The 16,088-nt window shown below is 34.5% G+C and overlaps 1 pseudogene; it reads right to left on the bottom strand.

The window, feature by feature from the left end:
* Positions 1–587: 587 nt before the first annotated feature.
* Positions 588–15,766, bottom strand: LOC109057567 (annotated as a pseudogene).
* Between the last annotated feature and the right edge of the window lie 322 nt (positions 15,767–16,088).

Raw genomic sequence — 16,088 nt, forward strand, 5'->3', positions numbered from 1 at the left:
TATGAAACAGTCCCCTGGCTTTTGAGTGGTTATGACTGGTTGACACAGGAAAAAGATCCAGCGGATGTCACCAAGCAGCACTGTATCCTTTGACGTATTTAGAGGTTATGTGTCATTATGGCAATGTATAAGCTCTTTCAGAAAAGAGGAAGATGCACACTATAAAATATATGGACCAAGCTACACAGCTCGAAATGATGATTTCAAAATGTTTCTACAACTTAAGTATTTATTCAAGAGAAATAAAAAAGGCAGATGGAAAAGTTCATGTATCGAAAAAGGCCTTAAAAACCATTTAAAAGTTTGTGGTCAGTAAAAAGTCTCTTATGCTCACCAAGGCTACATTTATTTGATCAAAAATACAGTAATATTGTGAAATATAATTATGATTTAAAATAGCTATTTTATATTTTAATATATTTTAAAATGCAATTTATTCCAGTGATGGAAAAGCTGAATTTTCAGCAGCTCAGGAAACATTTCTCATTATCATCAATGTAAAAATCGTGCTGCTTCACATTTTTGTGGAAAACATTTTTTAAGGGTTCTTTACTGAATAGAAAGTTCAGAAGAACAGTAGTTATTTGCATTTACATTATAAATGTCTTCACTGTCACTATGATCAATTTAATTCACTTGCTGAATAAAAGTATTAATTTCTTAAAAATACTGACCCCAGATTTTTGAATGGTAGTGTATGCTTATACTTTTACATATTATCAAAATTGCAGAATCCATTCAGTAATAGCAAATTACTGAATATGAGCAATAACAATAATAATAGTGATGCTTGACTTGGCAACACCACTAATTATACACAAGTTCTGAAACGGGTTCCCTGCTTATTCAATGCTGAGGGATCCACTGTCAGTGTATTCTGTATAGTCTTTTTTTGTAAATATCAGAGCGCTGTTGTGTCCTTGAGCAATACATTTTTTTCGGTTTTCTCCAGGAGGGCTGGCCTTGTGATATGAATGCTCCTTGGGTAAAAACATCCTGCCAAAATGCCGTTAGCATCCATTCATTTTCATTCCATCAGGTTACAGGATGATGGATTCATGTGAGGCTGGAGCCGGTCTTGCTTTACACACACACACACAAACAGAGAGAGAGAGAGATTAACAGGAATAGTTTAAGTTTAACCAAAAATGAAAATTCTTTCATAATCACTTCCATTCACAGGTTTGAGTGTCAATAAGGTTTGTAATGTTTTTGAATGAGATCTCTTATGCTCACCAAGGCTGCATTTATGAACAGTTATACAGTTATATAGTGAAATGTGTGTTTTAAATGTTTTTTTTTTTTTTTTTGGATATTTGAAGCTGCCTCTTTTGTGTCTCCCAGAAGTAAGAAAATCATCTGTTTAGACGACATGAGGGTGAGTAAGTGGCGACAGAATGATTATTTTTGAACTTCCAGTTGATATGACTGATGTAGCATTTGAATTACTCACAGAGATGAGTTTTACGCTGATTCTGAGAGGAACCACTGCAGAACCGGCTCCTTGTTCCCTTCTAGCCATTTAATCTTGGCTGTTGTCTTCTCGATGGCCTGCTGCAGCGCTTGAGTTCCCGAGCCGAATCCAGTCTCAGCGTTGTCCTTTTGAAAGCGTTTCAACTGAACAAAGGCAGCAAGGATTTAACACTTAAGTCAGGTTATGTCTCATAAGCCTCTCACAGTGCATGCAATAGATTTTTGCAGAGTGGTTCTAAGGTCAAAGGTCATGTACCTGACTGAGTTCAAATGGTGTGCAGAATCTGTAGGTGACATCTCTAATTAATCCGGAGAAAATGAATGATCCAGTGCCGTACCTGTTGAGTAATACCAAAAGTGTTTACTTTAACATTTTTTCTCTTTCTCTCTTTGTGACTGCGTGTTATTGTATTTGGCATACTTACAATTTGAAGAAATAGTCCCAGTTTGCCCGGACAAAGTCCCATGCCAAAGGTTGGCCAATAATATTACTGGCAATGTACCCAATGGTAGAAGTGGCGTCCTGTTTGCGGATCTTTTCTGGGTTCATAGTATATTCCAGGTATATTAAAACATGAAACAATTTACAAGTTACAGTATACTCCACAGTCCCTAGAGTACTAAAATGCATGTGCACAAAACTCTTCAAAAATACATAAAAAATGCAATTCAGACAAATGACTTGAACACACACAATTTCTATAATAAACATGTTTCTAATTTCTGAATTAAAATTAATTTTGATATTTGTTTAGTGGGGCTTAAAGTAAAAAATTTGATTCTCTTAAAAAGTACCATTTAAATAAGGCTGTTTTTTTTTTTTTTTGCCATAATCTTTTATTGTAATACATAAAAAACATATTGCATAATAAGCATATGAATATTAAGCAATATTACTATTAAAAAAAAAAAAAAAAAAAAAAAAAAACATGATTGTGTTAAAATATTTATTTGTCTTATAGGAAAATTATAAAACTGGAAATGATATTCAGTGATATAGAGATAAGATGCTTAAAAATATCAGAGCATGACATGACAAGTTCTGTTCAGGTTTATTAGGTATAACCCCCAAAAATGTGTTTGTCATTGAAAAGTTGACATTTTTTTGTTACTTAATTTAGACATCATGTCTTTGACCCTTATGCTTTCCCAGAGCTACCTGTTCAGTAACCAGGGTACTTTGGTGCAAGCCAGAGCTGATCTCAGTTTGACAGCTTCAGCTGCGACTGTGGCCTTCTGGAACATCTGCCAGCCGAAGTTCCACTCTTCTGCTCCGCCTGCAGCGATGGCATTACAGTACACCGTCGACCTCAGGTTAGGATGAATCCTGAACACAGTTGATTATCATCGTTTATTTATTTGATACAGTAAAAATGGTTCTTGTGAAAAATGTGAAATATTGTTACTATGAAAAATGGCTGTTTTATTTTAAAATATGTGACCCTGGTTTTTTTCTCAAAACCAGTCTTAAGTCGCTGGGGTATATCTGTAGCAATAGCCAAAAAAACATTGTATTGGTCAAAATTATCGATTTTTCTTTTATGCCAAAAATCATTAGGGTATTAAGTAAAGATCATGTTCCATCAAGTTATTTTGTAAATTTCCTACTGTAAATATATCAAAACTTAATATTTGATTAATAATATGCATTGCTAAGAATTCATTTGGACAAATTTAAAGGCGATTTTCTCAGTATTTAGATTTTTTTGCACCCTCATATTCCAGATTTTCAAATATTTGTATCTCAGCCAAATATTGTCTGATCCTAATAAACCATACATCAATGGAAAGATTATTTACTCAACTTTCAGATGATGTATAAATCTCAATTTCTTAAAATTGACACTTAAGACTAATTTATTCCTGTGATGCAAAGCTGCACTGCAGTCTTCAGTGTCACATGATCCTTCAGAAATCATCCTAATATGCTGATTTGCTGCTCAAGAAACATTTCTTGTTATTATCAATGTTGAAGACATTTATTATTATTTATTTATTTATTTATTTTTATGGAATTTTTTGATGTATTAGAAAGTTTGAAAGAACAGCATTTATTTGAAATAGAAATCTTTTTATATATGTCTTTAGTGTCACTTTTGATCTAAACCCAGACTTTTCAACTTTAGTGTACATGCAATTTGCAATATGTATATTTTCAATTTGTAATATTTTCATTTTGCATCATAGAGGTGCATCAGAATATTAGAGGTGTTTCTGCTCTTATTGTGCACAGTAATGCTGCACTGTATTAAAATGTTTACATTTGTAAACTTTTATTAAAATGGAATAATTTGCTATGACTATGAAATTACTTTGCTTTTCAGATGATGTTATAAATTGCACATTTCAATCCCTCTCTTCCAATCGCCTGCCTCCATTCTGGTATGTAACACTCACTTTTTACACTCACCAAGTCACATGTTTTCTCATTGAATATCTTGTTTCACTCTGAAATGCAGCATCACATTATGGAAGTAAAATGAGTTGTGAGTAGTGTTTGACTTTAAGATCTGAGCTTAACTAACTGTACACAAGATGAACCTTAGCACACTCTGACTTAAAGAATTATAAACTTTTCATTCAAATCAGGTAATAATGAAATATTTTGTTCACCACTGATTTTGAATGTCAAGCACTTGAAACTTGTCAAGAACACAACACATATTGTACAATATTTTGAAGAACTGGTGGTATAAGATGTCTAAATTGCTTATAAGACATGGTATGCAATCATTCACAAAGGAAATAACTCAATTTCCTCTGAGGTTTGCACTCACGCATTGTTAGGAGGATTCTGCATCCATTTTTTGAACCAACTCCTGGTTAGTTCTCTGCATCCCTCCACGCCGGTACTGCAGGCTAGTGACAGCGCAATGATCTGCGTGAACCTGAGGATTAAAAAAAAATAATAATAATAATAACTTTATCTAATATAAATCAAATTCAGTCTGGGAAACATGTGACATGAAAATCTGTCCTTACTGATCAGTGTGGCCAGAGGGAACTGTTGTCCAGTTTGAGCTGATAGTCCCAAAATATTCAAATAGTGGTTTGACTTGTTTCTTAAGATAAGCCTGAAAGAAATACGACCAGTAGTACCTATAATTTTTCTGTTTTACTTCAGGTTTGATTATAAAAATGAGATTTAACCAACCTGCATTGCACCGTAAACTTCACTGCGATCGAACAACTGGAAGAAATAGTTCAGATTGCGAAGCGCTGCCTCCCATGGAATGTATTCCCGCTCACGCAGGAGATATTTAGTTGTTCTCAAAGCGAGTGTTATGTTTATAATGGATGCTCTGAAAAAGTAAAAAAAAAATGCCAGTTATATATGGAATACAGTCATTCACATTTTTTACCAGTGAATTTCTATGACTTTTCATGACCTGTTAATTGTTTCTAATTACTGGATAGATACACACTTCTAAAAATCACTTTGATTCAGACTGATTTATTAATTTAGACTAATTTCTGCGAAGCAGTTTAATTGATTCATAGCAAAGACTCAATTCACTCACAAATCACACTAACAAGATTTGCAAGATGTATTCCACACAAAAACGATTTGTAGCAGATTAAATATTTTTGAGCAGCATGTAACTAGAAAAACTATAAAAAAAATATATATATATATATAAATTGTATACATTGTTTTATTTAATTTGATTAAATTCCATTACATTCCCAAGCCCAAAATGTATTTCCAAGACCATGAGAACCCCGAAAAAAAATTAGGGTCAGTAAGATGTTTTAATATTTTTTAGTCTCTTATGCTCACCAAGGCTGCATTTATTTGATCAAAAATACAATAAAACAGTTATATTGTTAAATATTATTACAATTTAAAGTTACTGGTTTCAATTTTAATATTTTATTTGAATTATTTATTTAATATTCTATTTTAATATTTCAAAATGTAATTTATTCCAGTGATACAAAGCTTTTCAGCATCATTACTCCAGTCTTCAGTGTCACATGATCCTTCAGAAATCATTCTAATATGCTGATTTGCTGCTCAAGAAAGGTTTCTTATTATTATCAGTGTTGAAAACAGTTGTACTGCTTAATATTATTGTGGAAGTTTTTAATTTTTTTTTACAGGAATAGGGAGAACAGCATTTATTTGCAAAATATTTTTTTGTAAACAAAAGTTTGTAATATAATTTTGTGTACATGCAATGTGCAGTAACTCTCACCTTGCCAGATTAAATGCATCATCAAGAATCTGAGCTCTGTTTACCACAGGTATCACCTATATAAGAAAAGACATTTAAAAATAGTTTATATGTCTTTTTGGTGCTTTTTTAACTGTTTTTTTCTCATAATTGTCATGCAGGACCTGGTGATTTGACTCCAGTTGGCTGAGAAGTCGCTCCCAGTTCCCAAGGTCGTAGTTCACTCTGAAGTATCCCGACACATGGAGGTTGGCCAGCACCCATTCATTTTTGCTGACTTTCATGGGTTTGTGTATAGCTGAGCAGATAAAATAAAGTCATACTTTATATAGTATCTCCATGCAAGGAGAAAACATTTAATCTGACAATAAATTACAGTACTGGCAGTGCAAAGACAATATCAATGCATGCATCTTTATAACTGGGCCAAGCACCACTTGTGACAACAAGTTTTACATGGTCAAACACTTTTCATTTGGTCTTTAGTAAATGTAAAAAAACGAATGCATGCACTCAAAGCTTTCTCTCAAGCTCTCGCTCCCTTGTCTTCCAAAAGCAAAATTAATTTCCAATTTTTTATGCATCCCCAGCCCCCTGTAGAATAACAAATAATATTTGACTCTTTGCCTACTAAAGATTGGCCGGATACTCTCGTGTTGGAGTCCAGAGACCCATAACTACAGTACAAGAACCGAGTGACCTGTGATTTCATTGGCTGAGCATGTAAGACCTGTTGCAAGACCTTGAGGTAGATGTAAAGTATAAAGTGACTTTAGATGGTTTACCGTACCTGATTTCTGTAGAAGCCACAGCTGATCCTGCACCTGGCCTTTCTTCATCCATTTAATGGGCACAAACCATTCATAACTGAGGTTTAACACAGCCGTTAGACTTATAAGAAGGGTTTTCAAATGTTATATCACAATGATGATGTTTGACAACATACTTGAATTCAGATTTCCTATCCACCACAGCTTCTGGTTCCAGGAGAAAGTGCTTTTGGCTGACATTCCCTGTTCGAGTGTCAATGGTGACTACTGGGAAACCCATCTGTAGTATCCAGCGGTTCATGATCTCGTGAACACTATACGGCAGTTTTATGCCTGGGTTTGATCTACTGCCTGGTTGAGACGTGAAAACAAGCATAACACTGAGCTTCAGCATGTTTACAGCATCCAGTACACCACATATTAGGGCTGGGCGATATGACAAAAAAATAACATCTTGATTATTTCCAGAATGTTTTACTGATTTTACATTCTCACAATAGCGAGTTTACATCTTGCAATTCTGACTTTTTCTGAAAAAATTACTTGATATAAACCCGCAACTGCAAGAAAAAAACATCAGAATTGCAAGATAAAAACTCGCAATTGCAAGAAAAAATGTCAGAATTGCAAGATATATATGCAACTTTTTTTCTTGCAATTCTGACTTTTTTTTAAAAATTGTGTGATATAAACTTGCAATTGCAGGAAAAGAATCCGTCATAATTGCAAGATATAAACTCGCAGTTCTGACTTTTTTCTCGCAATTCTGACTTTTTTCTCAGAATTGCATGATATAAACTCACAACTGCAAGAAAAAATCATAAGAGTTGCAAGATAAAAACTCGCATTTGCAAGAAAAAATGTCAGAATTGCAAGATATATAGACGTAGATATATACGCAATTTTTTTTTCTTGCAATTCTGACTTTTTTTTATTGTGTGATATAAACTTGCTAATGCGGGAAAAAAAATTCAGAATCGCAAGATATAATCTCGCAATTGCAAGAAAGAATGTCAGAATTGCAAAATATTTACGCCCAGATATATACGCAACTTTTTTTCTTGCAATTCTGACTTTTTTTCTAAATTGTGGGATATAAACTCACAACTGCAAGAAAAAAAAACATCAGAATAGCAAGATATAAACTCACAATTGCAAAAAAAAAATGTCAGACTTGCAAGATATATACTCACAGATATATACGCAGCTTTTTTTCTTGCAATTCTGAAATTTTTTCTTTTTAAATTGTGTGATATAAACTTGCAATTGCGGAAAAAAAATGTCAGAATTGCGAGTTATAAAGTCAAATTCTGAGGGATAAGACTATTTTCTTACAATAGCGAGTTTATATCTTGCAATTCTGATTTTATAACATGCAATTACGTTTTTATATCACACAGTTCTAACTTAATAACTTGCAACTGCCCAGCTTTACCACATATAAATCTCAAGCAGTTAAACAGCCCACCTTTTGAAGATATTCCCAGAGATCTGAATGCACTGAGCTTCCAAAAGCAAACTGCTTCAGATAGTTCTGTGGGAGAGAACAACACAATTGGTCATGAAATACAACTTGAAAATAGCATGAATTCTTAAACTTGTTCAAAAACATGAGAGTACAGTAAAACTTACACTGAGTCCTTTGGCAAACACAGGCTCTGTCAGGAATTCAGAGAGCATTTTAAGCACTGCAGCTCCCTGTAATGACAAACATATGAAATGCATTTATCTCTGACTGGACTGAAACTACCCTGACTGCTTTATGACTTTATTTGCAGCCCCTCAAGAGGCCGTGCTTTTGGTGGTCTTTCAAAATTCCACAATATCAGAGCTCAAGCTGAAATCCACCCTAGATCCAACATGAAGATCCAAAAAAATGTATTAATGTTGTAATCTATTCTATTGTTATGTGTGGTTGCCAGGGTCTTGCTAGATGGTTGTTAAGGTGTTCTGAGTAGTTATTCGCAGCACATTACTATCTTGTTTCAGAGTGCATGTCAACAGTGGTATGTGGTCAGTAAAATGTTCTTAATGTGTCACTGTCTGGTTGCCATGGTGTGTTCTTGGAGTTTTCAGTCCAGTTTCTAGAGTGTTCTTCTTGGATTCTAGGCTTTGCTCATTTGCTAGGTCTCATGATAATGCAGTAGACGTTTATACCTTGCTGTAGGAAATTGTGTTGAACATTTCGCTAATTTCTGAGGGTGTGTTGACCTCTTCTTCTTTTCGGGAGAGGGGGTGAGAGGAGGTCAAGCTATCCACAGCAAATGCACTTTGGAGGTCATACAGAATGGTCTGATCTTTCTGGTGAGGGATAGAGTTGATTTTCAATTACATGTTACAAGGTGTGACTCTTCTATTTATTTAGCTGCACTGCAGCATGGAATACTACAACCTCTCTATCATCTATCTATCTATCTATCTATCTATCTATCTATCTATCTATCTGTCTGTCTGTCTGTCTGTCTGTCTGTCTGTCTATCTATCTATCTATCTAGCAATAAATGTTTCTGGCTCACTAAGAACTCCTTTGGTCTTTCTTTCTTTCTTTCTTTCTTTCTTTCTTTCTTTCTTTCTTTCTTTCTTTCTTTCTTTCTTTCTTTGTTTGAGGGCAAATGTAAACCTGAAAATTGTATGAAAAAATATTTATTTATTGAAATAAAAATGCCTCAGGTTTACAAAAACTTCCCTAATAAATAGATAAATAAGTTGCTTGCAAACAAAAGTAATAATGTGTAATTTCTGTAATAGCTTGAGAGGTTGATTATCTAGTGGACATCTTAAAATTATTTAAAAGAGAGGGACTATTTCACAATAATGTGTAATGTTCTTACCATGTTCCAGGTGGGCTCAGCATAATCAGCGCCCAGATACTCCACGTATGAAGCGAACCCTTCGTTCAGCCACAGATCATTCCACCATTTCACCGTCACGAGGTTTCCAAACCACTGGAAGACATAAATCACATGGCAAACTGTGCGAAGCAGAAAGTACTCCGAGTCCCCTTTACTGGGCCTAGACATACCATGTGAGCCAGCTCGTGAGAAACCACAGTCACAATCCTCTGCTTGTTGCCATTGGCAGATGTTCGTGGATCGTATAGAAGAGCCGTCTCTCTGTAAGCGACAAGACCCCAGTTTTCCATGGCTCCTGAGTTGAAGTCAGGCAGCGCAATCTGGTCTAAGAAAACAGGAGGGTAACTGTTCACTCTACTGTACTTTGAAGGGTAAATGTTTTCTTTTTATCATGAATGAAGCTGGTCGTACCTGACTTAGAAAGTGGATAGCTAGTGTTGTAATATTTCTCAAAAAACTCCAGTATTGGCTGAGTGATGTTGAGGGCATAGTCGCCTTGCCTGTCTTCAATGGCTTTTTTTCTTGCCCATATTCTTACCTTTGACAAGCCAAACAAACAAGTTTTGAAATAACTTCATGTCTATAAAATAATCCTCTTCCTAAAGTTTAGATTTATAAATGGGTGTGGAGGTACTACCAAAACTCCCTTCTTGTCTTTAGCATCGATGTACGTAAAATCACTGACAACAAACGCGATGAGATACGTTGACATCCTCTTTGTAGGTCCAAATATCGTTCTGGTAATGGGCATTCCATCAATGATGACATTTTCTGTTTCTAAAGTGAAAAAAAAGAAAGAAAATTACAATTAGAGCTATTTGTTAATGAAATGTAGCTACCAAGTAATTATATGATTTTGAGTAGAATTAATTATTTACATTTATGAATTTAGCATTTACATTTAAATTCAGCATTGCCATCATAGGAATAAATTTCATTTTAAAATATTTTTCATTTACATTTACGAATTTATTCAAAACGACTTATACTGCATTTAAAGGGATAGTCCACCCCAAAATTCAAATTCTGTCATTATTTACTCACCTTCATGTCATTCCAAACCTGTTTTGTGGAACATGACAGAAGATATTTTGAAGAATGTTGGTAAACAAATAGTTTTGATACTCATTGACATTCATAATATGGACAAAAAATAAATAAAAAATACAATGGCTTTCTCTTGGTTACCAACATTCTTCAAAATATATTTCTTTGTGTTCTGTAGAAAAAAGAAATGTGTAGAGTATGCGTGCAACAACATGAGGTTGAGTAAATTATGACTTGATGACTTTCGATCCCTTTAAAGCATCTATTTTGTTAGTTTGTGAACTGAACCCATAACATTGGCATTGCTTTACTGTTTGAGCTACAAAAATGTATACCAGTTAATAGTATAAATTGTGGCTTTTTAACAAAATTGAGTCCCTAAATTAACATAATAAAATACATTATTAGATTTATTGTGGCATGACAAATCATGGAATAGATAGTCGTTAAAACTGTTTAGAAGTCAGTATATTGACTAAATCAATATGTTGTTAAACACATGTCTATCACTGGCCTCCAGTCCACAGCATTCCATTCTGCAATTGAAAAGCATTTTTAAGAGGCATATTTTAGAAAATCTTGACAGGGTTTGACTAATGGGTTACAGAAACGCTGTTTTGATTTGAAATTGGCCCTGCAGGCCAAAACACAATTTGAGGCAAAAGTTTGTTCATGTTTAGGTTTGAAGATGATGACAGTTGAGGGAATAATTGCACAGAAAACAAACTCTTCTGAAGTTAATGCCAACATCAGGAGGACAGATGCTGCAGAATGACACATAACCCACAGACTCCAAACAAGACATGGGAATGAATATGCAAACTTTGCACTTTTAATCATCACCGTCATGTTGATTTAACTGGTAACTTTCTTTCTTCCATTGTTTACAGATGGTGAAATTTCTGAATATCCTGCTCCAAGCTTTTTGTTGTAATAAATAGACTGAAATTGAAGTCTTTATTCATTGAAAACTGTCCACTCTGCAGTAGCTTTCAGATCAAATGTGGTGTCTTTTCACCATTTTTGTGACACATAGCTAATGTGTGGCTTTAGACGGCTATGCATATCGAGCCGCAAGTCACACGGATTGTTTTATTTTTTGATCTTTACAGACCCAGTCCCCAATGACTTTCATGATATAAAAAAGAAGACTCAAATTCAAGGTGTGAAATTCACAGCTGTTTCTAGATATATGTGGAATAAGCAGACTCTTTTCATTTTTAAATATACTAAAAACTGGCACAGGAAGTAGTTACGGCTCAGTTAGACAGTTATGGGGCCCTCTTGTGGTCTGAGAAGGAAAATGAATAAATAAATTTATGCAACATTTAATGTTTATACAATGATTTTAAGTGAATTTTATGAAAGACTGACTAAAACTGAAATATATATATATATAATATATATAATATATATATATATATATTTCAATTAAGTAAATGAGATGTTTTGGAGGGCAAATTATTCCTTATAGTAAAATTGGCAGGTGACAACTATTGAATTCTACAATGTCCGATAGGCCTAGAAACCCATTTTGCTGCGGCTTGTTTCAGTCAGTCTTTCATTGAACACAACTTGTAATTAGTCAAGGAGCTATTACAGGTTTAGTGATGGATTGTTTGTCTTACTAATTTCTTGGCTGTTTGACAGTGCTGTCGTTCCCCGGTCATGGATGAGAGTGATATGAAACACAGCTTTCATGCCAGGTTCATCGAAACACGGGAAAGCTTTTCTAGCGTAAGTGGCCTGCATCTGAGTGATGGCAATAATTCTGGAAAACATAAGAGCAGTTCAACTGTCGTTTGATCACAAACCTATAAACTTCTAAAAGGTTTTAAAACCGTTGTATATCATTTGTTCTTTACTTATGACTAGATTGAAATACTTTTTGTTTGTCAGTGAGATATATTTCTATATTTAAATGATCTACATTTTTTTCTAAGATTGAAAGGAACATCAAAGAAAATATTTTAGTAACATAAGCCACGTCTCAATTTATTTGCATTACACATAAAAATATCTAACCAAGTGGCATTTGTTTTAAAGAAATGTAGCACTTTTTAATCAAAACATTTCAGAAAAAGATGTTTTAAACAATAGATACACTGAGTTTATACGGTAATATTGTGAAATATTATTATAATTTAAAGACAACTGTTTTCTGTTTTAATATATTTTTAAATATAATTTATTCCTTGAATGCAAAGCTGAATTTTCAGTGTCACGTGATCTTTCAAAAATCATTCTAATATACTAATTCGGTGCTCAAGAAAGGTTTCTTCTCATTATCAATGTAGAAAACATTTGTGCTGCTTAATATTTTTTCGTGGAAACTATAAATCCATTTTTTTAAGGATTATTTGATGAATGGAAAGTACCAAATAGCATTACTTTTGTATATTACATTACATTATGAATGTCTTTACAGTCACTTTTGGTCGATTTAATGCATCCTTGCGAGCATTAATTTAAAAAAATGGTACTGATCCCAAACTTTTGAACAAAAGTTCAAAATGACATTTTAAATGGCATTTCTGTTTGCTGAACATGAAGTGCACCTGCGGTTTGTCTGCTAGAACTGTTTGAGAAACTGACTTCATAGATCCACCGAAACATCCTCAAAAGCAGTTGCTTAGAAGTAATTGCAGAAATGACTCAGAAACGTTAGTTCAGAGAAATCTATAGCAGATGTTTCATCTGTTTACAGATGCCACTTGGTTTGATGTTTTGTGTCTAATGGAATGACATTCTGACATTTCTAGTTGCTTAAGTATCTATGTACTTTTTGGGGAAACTACTGCTTCCATAAACAACTACTCACTTTTTTTCACCATTTTCCATGTATTCGCTCCTGTAGAAACCCTCCAGATCATCTGCGAGTTCTCCTGTGAACTCTGTGTAGAGCCAGTAGTCCTTCCCAGGCTTCAGTTTTCCCTCCAGCTGAATGACCAGATACTGCGTTTCTGATTGAAACCAGGTTGTCTTTATGGCCGGAGCCGTTACGCCGCTCAGACCCGTGAGCTTTGCATGGTGCCCCTTAAACACAGTCAAGTTCAGCTTGTTGGAGTGAATTAATATCAGGTCTGTCTTCTTCTCGCATGTAAACATCACTCCAGAGATGCCAGTGAAAATATACATCCCATTGGCATTCTTCACCAAACGGGGCCAAAGAGTCACGTTGTAGTACTGTGGAGACAGAGTGTCAGGCAGTCTGTATTTGTCCCAGGGTTCGTTCGAAGTCTTCGGTGTGGGAAATACTGGCAAAGTAGTTGCCTTAGAGAATTTCGCTGCGTTTTTGGACTTTTCGCGATTATAAACCACTGATAATGCAATGATGGTCACCAAGGCTATTGCAGCCAGTACCATGGCTGCAGTGGCCAGATGTTTGCTGATGTAATATCCTTTCCCCATTATTCACTGCGGTTTGAGTTGTGAAAATTATTTCTTTGCTGTGTTGTTGAGATGATGGTAGCATGACATTGCCTTCAACAAAAACAAATAGAAGGTTTCCAACTTCGATGATGTAAATACCTAGAAAAAGCTATTTTTCATTATACAGTACATTCAAGTAAGATGATTATTAGTAAAGGAATAGCTCATCCAAACATGAAAATGTCAATATTTGTGTATAGTTTTATAATACTTTTTTCTCATTTTGGAGCTAGTCTCCGTTCACTTTCATCGTATGGAAAATAGAACAACCTAAAAATTTCATAAAAAATTAATTTAATTAAATAATAGTTTTTCCCTTTAAGTAAAATCCATAATTTCATATTTAATACACTTCATATTCATGTCAAGTCAAGTAAAACTTGGTGTTTGATTAGTTTGCTGGCAAAATCTGCACTTTTGTTTTGTGGTGATGAATAAAAAGATCGAACTCTGTCAACCTTGATCTAAGATTTAGATATGCATAATATTAAGACTTAAGACAAAAAAAGTCACACGCTGCACATCTGGAATAATCAAATGCACTAATTATGTTTGTGCTCTTTCGCACAGGTGCTTCCTCTCTGACCTCATTTATCATCTTCCTGTTACCATGCCAATTCCTGTTACGCATTCATTTAACAATATTTTAACACTTAATGGCTGTTTATGTGTTAGCAGAAATAGAGGCAAAAATATGTGCAAAAGTGAATAGGCCTGTAAGTTTAAACAGATTTTAAGTACACGCTCATGATGGACCGTCTCATTGGTGCAGGATAGAATGGGATGGGATGCCTTCCCTGTCCAGCTGATTCATTCGCAATTAAACCAATGGATAATATGAGCTGTCTTTTCTTAGGAAGAAGAATTTTTGTCGCTGTAAGTGGGAAATGTATGCGAAAGTTTAACTTGCAGATGTTTATGCATTGGGAAAAACCTGCAGTGGTCGCATAAGGGGCAATGAAAATATAATCATTACACGAATAATCTTTGCCATAAAAAACCTTACGTTACCCATTGTTAAAAATGTTACGTCTTCATGCTTTTTGAAAGTATATATATATATATATATATATATATATATATATATATATATATATATATATATACACACACTATATTGTTTATATTAATAATTTGCTAGTGAACATCATGCACTGAGAAAAAAAAGTGTTTGAAAAAAAATATTGCTAGTAATTTTCACAACAATTACCTATAGATGGCAAAAAACACATTGAATTAAATTACATTTAATTGAAGTTTTGAAGTAGACTGAAAGGGTATTTTCTTGTAAACTGAACTGCAGTATTCTTTATTTCATTTACAACTTTATTTTTTTTACAGTGTGGCCATGCAAACTACCAGCTAGATCTGAAGATGAACCAGTATGGAAATTCATGCTGGTCTCATCTGACCTAACAGGTATGCAAAAGCCTTTATTGCATATTATTGTTTTGCATATAAAAATTCATGCAGTCATTGATATGAATATTTTGCTCTCACCTTCCAGCTATAAAACCACTTTGCTTAAACACTTGTCTTACATCTGTCTGACAGCTTTAAGCCTTTTGTTCTACTGCGTATGAACTTCTCCACCTGGAAGTTATTTGAGGTAAACAAATATACATAAACAAATTCTATGCAACCCTTTAAAATATGAAACACCCACACTGCAGTCCAAACCAAAGAAACCTATCTCATGCATTGACCAATTGCTAAATCACTCTTGTCTGGAAAGCCACGCATGCAGCAGCGCAGGAGCACAGAGACCTTGCAGCAGTTCTCTTTCTTCTTAGTTCTTGTGTGAGATAAAAGTCAAAGCCTATAAACACACACACATGCCTGACTGACAAATAGAAGAGAGTAAAAGTGGACATACCATGTATCCATATAGAGAGAAAGTCACAGAAGTGGGAGAGTCCGTGTAGATGATGAGGCTGATGGGAAAAACTAAAACACACACACACACACACACACACACACACACTCCTTCCCATTTGGGAGGAGGGGCGAAACGAAGCTCAGGTTTGCTCACATATATAGAGGAACCCCCCCCCCCACACACACACACACACGTACACACACACACACATACACACGGACTGTGAATTCTCTAACAAATCTTTGTTTAAGGTTTTTTTTAAGGGGAAAACATTATCACTCTGAAACATTTATTGTAATGTATTTTTATAGCTCAATAGACTGCTTTCCCAACTAGAAACACAGTTGTCTGAACAAAAAAATTTATGTTGCTGAAATGCTAAGGCTTTATGAGTTCCCATCATGCATTGCTTCATGAATAAATTATGCAGATACTGTTATAGAGTTATTGTTTTGCT

This window comes from Cyprinus carpio, chromosome A7 (assembly GCF_018340385.1).
Source record: "Cyprinus carpio isolate SPL01 chromosome A7, ASM1834038v1, whole genome shotgun sequence".
In the NCBI taxonomy this organism is placed as follows: domain Eukaryota; kingdom Metazoa; phylum Chordata; class Actinopteri; order Cypriniformes; family Cyprinidae; genus Cyprinus; species Cyprinus carpio.